At 49.5% G+C, this 6876-nt stretch overlaps 1 long non-coding RNA gene across 2 annotated transcripts; it reads right to left on the bottom strand.

Moving 5' to 3' along the window:
* On the bottom strand, positions 1-6631 carry LOC129519237 (uncharacterized). Of its 2 annotated transcripts, none has more exons than XR_008666383.1 (4): positions 5633-6631; positions 3210-4822; positions 2071-2197; positions 1-982 (listed from the first exon to the last, which is right to left on the bottom strand). It is a non-coding gene; the product is annotated as an uncharacterized LOC129519237 (long non-coding RNA). The 2 variants fall into 2 exon arrangements; XR_008666382.1 differs by having other exon boundaries at positions 3210-4533; positions 5633-5932.
* Between the last annotated feature and the right edge of the window lie 245 nt (positions 6632-6876).

Below are 6876 nucleotides of genomic sequence, written 5' to 3'. Positions count from 1 at the left end.
TTTCTCCCAATTTATCATCGAGCTTTATTCATTCATTCATTCATTCATTCATGAGAGACGCACACAGAGAGGCAGAGACACAGGTGGAGGGAGAAGCCGGCTCCCCAAGGGGAGCCCGACGGGGGCCAATCTGGATCTCGGGACCCCAGGACCATGCCCTGGCCAGAAGGCAGCGACCAAACTGCAAAGCCACCCAGGCGACCCAAGTCATTGATCTTTGTAACCTAATGTTTTACTTTATTTTCTGTCATATGGATATTGTTTCTGTGTTCAAATCGTTCACTTCCTCTTCATACTTTTCATCTGCTTAGACACTGTCTTTGAAGAAGCCTTTCCCACCCTTAATTTCCTAAGTAGTCGCCTCGGTTTGCTCCCGTTTATTTTTCTCTCTTTAATGCATCAGTTTTATTAAGCTAACTGGCACCCATCTTCAAGATTTGTAAATCATTCTTCTCTTGAAGTCTTTCCACCTTGTTTTCCAAAATGAACACAGTCACCTTGACCAGGAAATGCCAGAGGCATTCAAGGTTCTAATCTGTGTGAAAGAACCGGTTCTTCTTTGAAGCCTCTGGACATGGACGCGTCTTGCCTTAGGGAAAGGGGCAGCAGAAGGATCAGGAAAGTGACTGTCAAATCTGAATTCCCTCTTCTTCAAAAATACTGGTTGGATCTGCCTACAGGGAAGCTGTAACAAAGTAAGACAAACCAGGCAGCTTTCAGGCGTTCACGACAAAAATGCATGGTCTCACTGTTCTGGAGGCTGGGAGTCTGAGATTCAGGTGTGGGCACGACAAAAATACATTCTCTCACTGTTCTGGAGGCTGGGAGTCTGAGATTCAGGTGTGGGCAGGGCTGGTTCCTTCTGAGTGCTGTGGGGGAGGGGCTCTTGCATCCTCCCTCCCTGGCTGGTAGATGTCAGTCTTCTCTCCCTGTGTCATCACACTCTCTTCTCTCTACTTGGATGTTTGTGTCCAGATTTTCCCTTTAAAAAAAAAAAAGTTATGCATTCATTTTACGGAGAGAGCACAAGCAAGCCACGGGAGGGGAAAGGGGGGGTGAGAGAGAGCGAGAGAGAGAGAGAGAGAAGAGAGAGAGAGAGAGAGAGAGAGAGAGAGAGAGAGAGAGAAGCAGACTCCCCTCTCTGGTGTGGAACAGACCTCTCTGGGGCTTGATGTGGGGCTCAATCTAACAACCGTGAGAGCAGGGGCTGGACCAAAATCGAGTTGGATGCTCAACCAACTGCGCCCCCAAGGCGCCCCCCCCCCTAATTTTCCCTTCATAAAGGACAGCATTCTACAGACCCCACTTTACCTTGATTTCTTCCATAAGGATCCCACCACTAAATACAATCACATTCTGAGGTACCAGGGGGTGGTACACATGAATGGGGTGGTAGGGGTGCGAGGGGGCACACAATTCAACCCTAGCATTTGTATACCTGGTCATGTCAAATTGGCTTTCTCACTGCCTTGGTTATGCTGTAAGGGAAGAGCCCCCTTACAGATTATCTTATCGAAGTATTTTAGTTTATAGGTGAAGAAATGGGGGCCTGGAAGAAGGGAGGGTTTGCCTAGGGGCACAGGCTGCTTTGTAACAAAACCATTTCGTTCCCACCTCCCCACCACCCCCATCGTTTAGACAGGTATTCTATCTCCTGCTTTATGTCCTCCAGATTGTCTATCCTCAGAAGTCTGGGCAGACAGAGAAGGGGACACAGTGAATAGGTTACAGGATTTGAATCAAAACAGCTGAAGTGAATCCTGGGGTCCGCTTCGGTCTTTAGGGCTTCACAATCCTTGTTTCTAAAAAACAAATCCTAGGACCCTGCTCTCTCAACGCAGCAAAGAAAAGGAAGAGACATTCCTCCTGCAAATGTCTTATGAAGGATAGATCTTTGATTCAAAACAAGATTTGCAAACAAACATGGGCAAATTGGTATGGAGACACCATTTCAGAACGTTTCAAAGAGGCGATAACCACAGACGATACAGCTTAACCTGACTTTGGGACCCACCAAGTATATGTCAGCCAGGGTGCAGGGCAGTATAAAAGTCAAAGACTAAGATTTACCTTTAATACTGAGCTTCAGACACCAGATCTTCGAAGTCGGTATCCAGAACCTCTTCCCGTCTCCCCATCCCAGAATTCTGTTCTGTGAGTTAGCACTGCAAGCCGTCTTCCTAGGGCGTCTCGAGGTCTTAAGGGTCACAGAAGGGAAACACAGAAACCATTACTCACTAGAGAATGACAGGCCAGGGTGAGCAGCCCCTGGCTAGCTGTGACTTAGTGGAGAGGGCAGGTGTTGTTGTTGTGTGATTTTTTTTTTTTTTTTGAGATTTCATTCATTTATTTGAATGAGAGGGAGAGTGGCAGAGAGAACACAAGCAGCGGGGAGAGAGGAAGGCAGGCGCCCCATGAGCAGGGAGCCTGATATGGGGGTTCAATGGGTGCAGACTTCCAGTTTGAGGGAAGATGACAAAGTTCTAGAGACGGAAGTTGCTGATGGCAGCACAGCAACGCAAATGTGCTTAAGGCCACTTAATTATACGCTCACCAATGATTAAAATGCTGCATTTTATGTTGTGTTGTGTTATCACCAAAAGAAGGAAGGAGCAAGTAAGACTCAGATGCCCAGGTGAAAAGCAGAGGAAGGAGGTACGAGGTGTGGAAGAAGCTTCCCCTGATACTACAGGACAGCCAGTCAGTTATTTTGTGACTGCATCTGTGCTCCTGGGGGCTTCCCACCTTCTCAATAAAACAGATTCTGCCTCCAATTGGAGGTTTTTCCACTCAGCCTTTGTGGGCACGTCACAACATTTTATTCATACGATACACAAGGAGTAGTGAAATTCCTAGGTCAAGGGTAATACACATGCTCAAAATTTTACATGCAAGCTAGAGCTGATTAACTGCAATCAAGGGGCAGGTTCTGGGTGATCCATGGACTTCTGAAATCGGGGACAGCATCTGATGTGTGTGGGAGCACACGTACAATTTTCTAGGAGCAGGCTCCCAAAATACCTCCCGGGCTCAGGGACACCGGAGAGTAGAGCATGAATGCTCCCCCAGCACAGAATCCCCAACACAGCATCAGTAAAACAAGTGAGAGAGCTCTGCCAAATTAAGCGACGTAACCTAACTTTTCAATCCAACAAGTCCATGTACCTGGACGTTCCCTACATACTTATTTCACTCTTGTAAGATCTTACCTTCCCTCGTCTGTTTCCTCCCTCTCCTGCCAGACTGCACCCTGAAACAGGAATAGAAGGATGCAGAGAGCCCCGCATCTGCTGGAGAGGAGTAGAGTGATCCAGACACCCCGAGGACCGTTTTGGAGGATGGCTGCAGGCCGGATCGGCGACTTGAGATAGCCTTGATCCTGAACTCCAGAAGTGGACCTCGGTCTCGCAGTTGCACGTGTCTTCCTTCAAAATGGCTGCCAGGCTGGAATGGTGCATGACATCAGAGGCTTCTGACCTTCCTGATTGGAAAGACTGGACTCCGTGGTTCTTGGCAACGGAGGTGGACAAGAGCATCTTCGCAGAGCATGTCCATACTCCTAGCTTGGCCCCAGCTTAGAGAAGGGATAACAGGGCTTGGGTTCACCCAGAAGCCAGAAGGGGAGTTTGAGAAGAGGAGGGTCTGAGTCTCCTGGGAGGGCGCAAAGAGCTTGGGAGAAATCATGGCCAGTTGTCAACCGTCCGCCCAGTCTGAGGGCCAGAGCCCCCAGCCTAGCACATCAGGGTACCCCCCGGAGGCCGTGGTAGATGAAGAAAGCCCAGGACCATCAGGTGAGGAGGCAGGAGGGAGAAGCAGGAGGGAGAAGCCTTGACAGGCTTGACTAGTGAGTACAAATGGGTACAGAAGCCAGGAAGGTGTGTCTGACTAGACTGCACGTGACAGGAGAGATTCAGAAAGCCAGGGATTGGAGAAGAGAGCACGGGAGCCGGGGACAAGGGTATCCCACTGGCAGGAAAACCCAGGAAGCAAGGAAGGAGGGTTAGGTGATGAGATCCAAAGATGAGAGAAAGGAAGAGAGGACATTATCCCATTATCCTCATGGGAGAAATGATCTACGAGGAAGAGTTTTGAGGGCGTGGTGGGAGGTATGAAACAGTGGCAAAGATGAATGGGGGCAAATGCATATGAATGAAGGACAAAGATGAAAGGTGGTTTTGGAGAGGCCAATCATCTATGAGGCTACAGAGAATGAAGAGGGAGTTTGGGTTTGCGGGTGTGGAAAGCGTGGCTGAATTCCAAAGACAGAAGAAGCTTCGTACTGTAGCCTGGTTTCTTCACTCAGCCCCCTTTGTAGACCCCTGCCCCTTGCCTCAGTCCCGCGGAAGGAAGAGAGACATCGAATCCGACGAGGAGACAGCCCCTGAGGCCAACGACATCTGGGTGGTGGAGACACTGAGGGGACTCAAGATGAAGCTGAAGAGACAGCGGGTATCTTCAGTGCTCCCTGAGCACCACGAGGCGTTCAACAGGCTGCTCGGTAGGAACAGCACCCTCCAACCTTATTCGTTTTTCCTGAAAACACAAGAAACTTCCAATGGCTACGCTTTTCCAATGGAAAATAATTCTTTGCAGGTCGCTGAGCTCTCTCTCTCCATCCTTGGAGGACTCCATACTGACCCCTCATCGGGGACACTTAGAAATGACAGAGGGATGAGAAAGCTTAGGTGCGGTCGCACTCCTGAGACATCTTAGCGCTTACTGGCCTTTTGAGTCTGAGTGCCTTCCGCTGTGTCGGGGCGGGGGCGGGGCCGGGGGCGGGGGCGGGGAGGGGAGGACAGGCCATCTTTGTACCCCGATGCCACTGTGGAATGAGAAAATGACAGCGGATGATGTTATGGTCTCTGCAGTGGCACATCCATGCATGATGAGACAGCATCACTATTTACTTCAGATCCCATCCTGCAGATGCACTGCTGACACCTGCCTGCCTCTGGGTCACCCGACACGGGGGAGCCGCCAACTTTTCTTGGCCAGTCCATGGTCTTTTCTCCCCTCTGCCCATCAGCCTCACCCTTGGCTACATCCTGAAACTTCCCCAGGGGAGGTACTGTTCTCTTTGCTCTGGAACAAAGAGAGGGTTCCCACAGTAACCCCATTCCAGTTGCCAACATGACATCTGCCCTCTTTTCACAGAGGATCCTGTCATCAAAAGATTTCTGGCCTGGGACAAAGATCTGAGAGTATCCGACAAGGTATTGTTGTTCTCCACTAAGATAGACTCTTGCTCCAACACCTGTCCTGGGGCAGGGGAATGCCTCCTCAACCCTCTCTCCAACCTCATGCCTACCAAGACTTCTGGTCGGGGACCTCGTGGCTTTTGCAGATCCCCTGGGACCTGAGCACCAGCTGTGCCCCTCTGGCTGTTGCTACCTTAAGTCCCTTTGCCTCTCTGCTCCTGGGGGGCTTCCTTTGGCTCCAGCTTATCAAAGACCCCCCTCAAGCTGGCTGTCCTAAACACAAGCCCTCAAACCAGCACAACTAGCCATCCTGGGAGCACCACAAACTCTTCCCTTGCTTTCCCCAGTTTGTAACCAACTGTCTGACACCAAAGAAGCAGGTTCACCCAACATGTCAAAGAGGCACCACCTGCTCCAGCCTCCTGTCCCCTCACCTCACTGGTCTTCCTCTCCCAGGATGGGACCCTTCTATGACGGCTTTTCTCCTCTTTCCGCCAGTATCTCTTGTCCATGGTCATCGCCTATTTTAGCCGCGCTGGTCTCTTCTCCTGGCAGTACCAGCGAATTCATTTCTTCGTGGCACTGTGAGTATTTCGCCTCATCCATCAGCAGTAGTCAATAACCTGGGAGGAAGGAGGGTAGAAGTGGGACTCTGATCTTTCGGCTCTTTTTCTCAACCTGTTTCTAACTCTTTAAATCTTGCGGGTTTTATTTACTTACTTTTTTTTTTTTTTTGAGCTGTTTACTCTGTGTATAAAAACAGTAGGATTATAGTGGTTTTTTATGCTATTCTTTGTAAACACAAATGCCCCTAACATCAGCTAAGAGACCCCCTGAAGAGAAGGAAACAAAAACTCTCCAAAGAGGAGGGAAGGAAAGAACAGAGGCTGCCTCGCCCCAAGCAACTAGGCTCAAGCAGCAGCCAGTTCTGATCCTTGAGATCTGTCTTCTTCCCGTGGCAATACCAAGCATAACTGTCTTCCTCCTCTGCACTCCCAGCACAAATGCCTCAATTCAGCCTCAAGACATAGCACAGATCTGTCGTAAAGGCTCCCGCTGGTGTTTCTTACAAATCCGTCCCAAGCCAGTGGGTGCTATATGCCTGAAGTCTTTCCAAAGCATCGTCTCCTGCTCTACGCTCCATAACAATCTCATGGGCTAGGGGTGCTAGTGGTCAAGGTCAGAGTTTCCAGCTTAGCTCCAACCCCCTCATCTCCATCCAACTTGTTCACCCTCTTCGTGTTTCATCCTTCCAAGTACCCTTCCCTCCGTTTCTATACTGTGTTTCCCGTCTAGGTGATTTTGCACGTCTCCCTGAAGAAAACGACCTTTCCTCGAGATTGATTCCAACCGCAAAATCTTCAGATGGCCCCCTAACCTCCCTGACTTCTGCACCCTAGTAGCACTTCTGTTAAAATTCTAGTCTCATGGGTATTTTGGACTAACGTTATTTCTCATTCACTACCCCCTTCTGCCCCTTTCCCCCTTCCCCAATCCCGTTACACTAGACACCTGTTGAGGCAGGTCTTGTCAAAATATTACCATGCTCTCAAAAACACTCAGCACAATTCCTTACATTTTGCAAATGTTTAAGTTAGGTCGGGTCTACGAGGTAATCAGTATTGCCCCTGACCGTGAGAGAAAGCATTCACTTATTCATTCAACAAACACGTATAAA

Source organism: Nyctereutes procyonoides, unplaced genomic scaffold, assembly GCF_905146905.1.
Source record: "Nyctereutes procyonoides isolate TBG_1078 unplaced genomic scaffold, NYPRO_anot_genome, whole genome shotgun sequence".
Classification (NCBI taxonomy): domain Eukaryota; kingdom Metazoa; phylum Chordata; class Mammalia; order Carnivora; family Canidae; genus Nyctereutes; species Nyctereutes procyonoides.
This window is presented reverse-complemented; position numbering and strand designations above follow the sequence as displayed.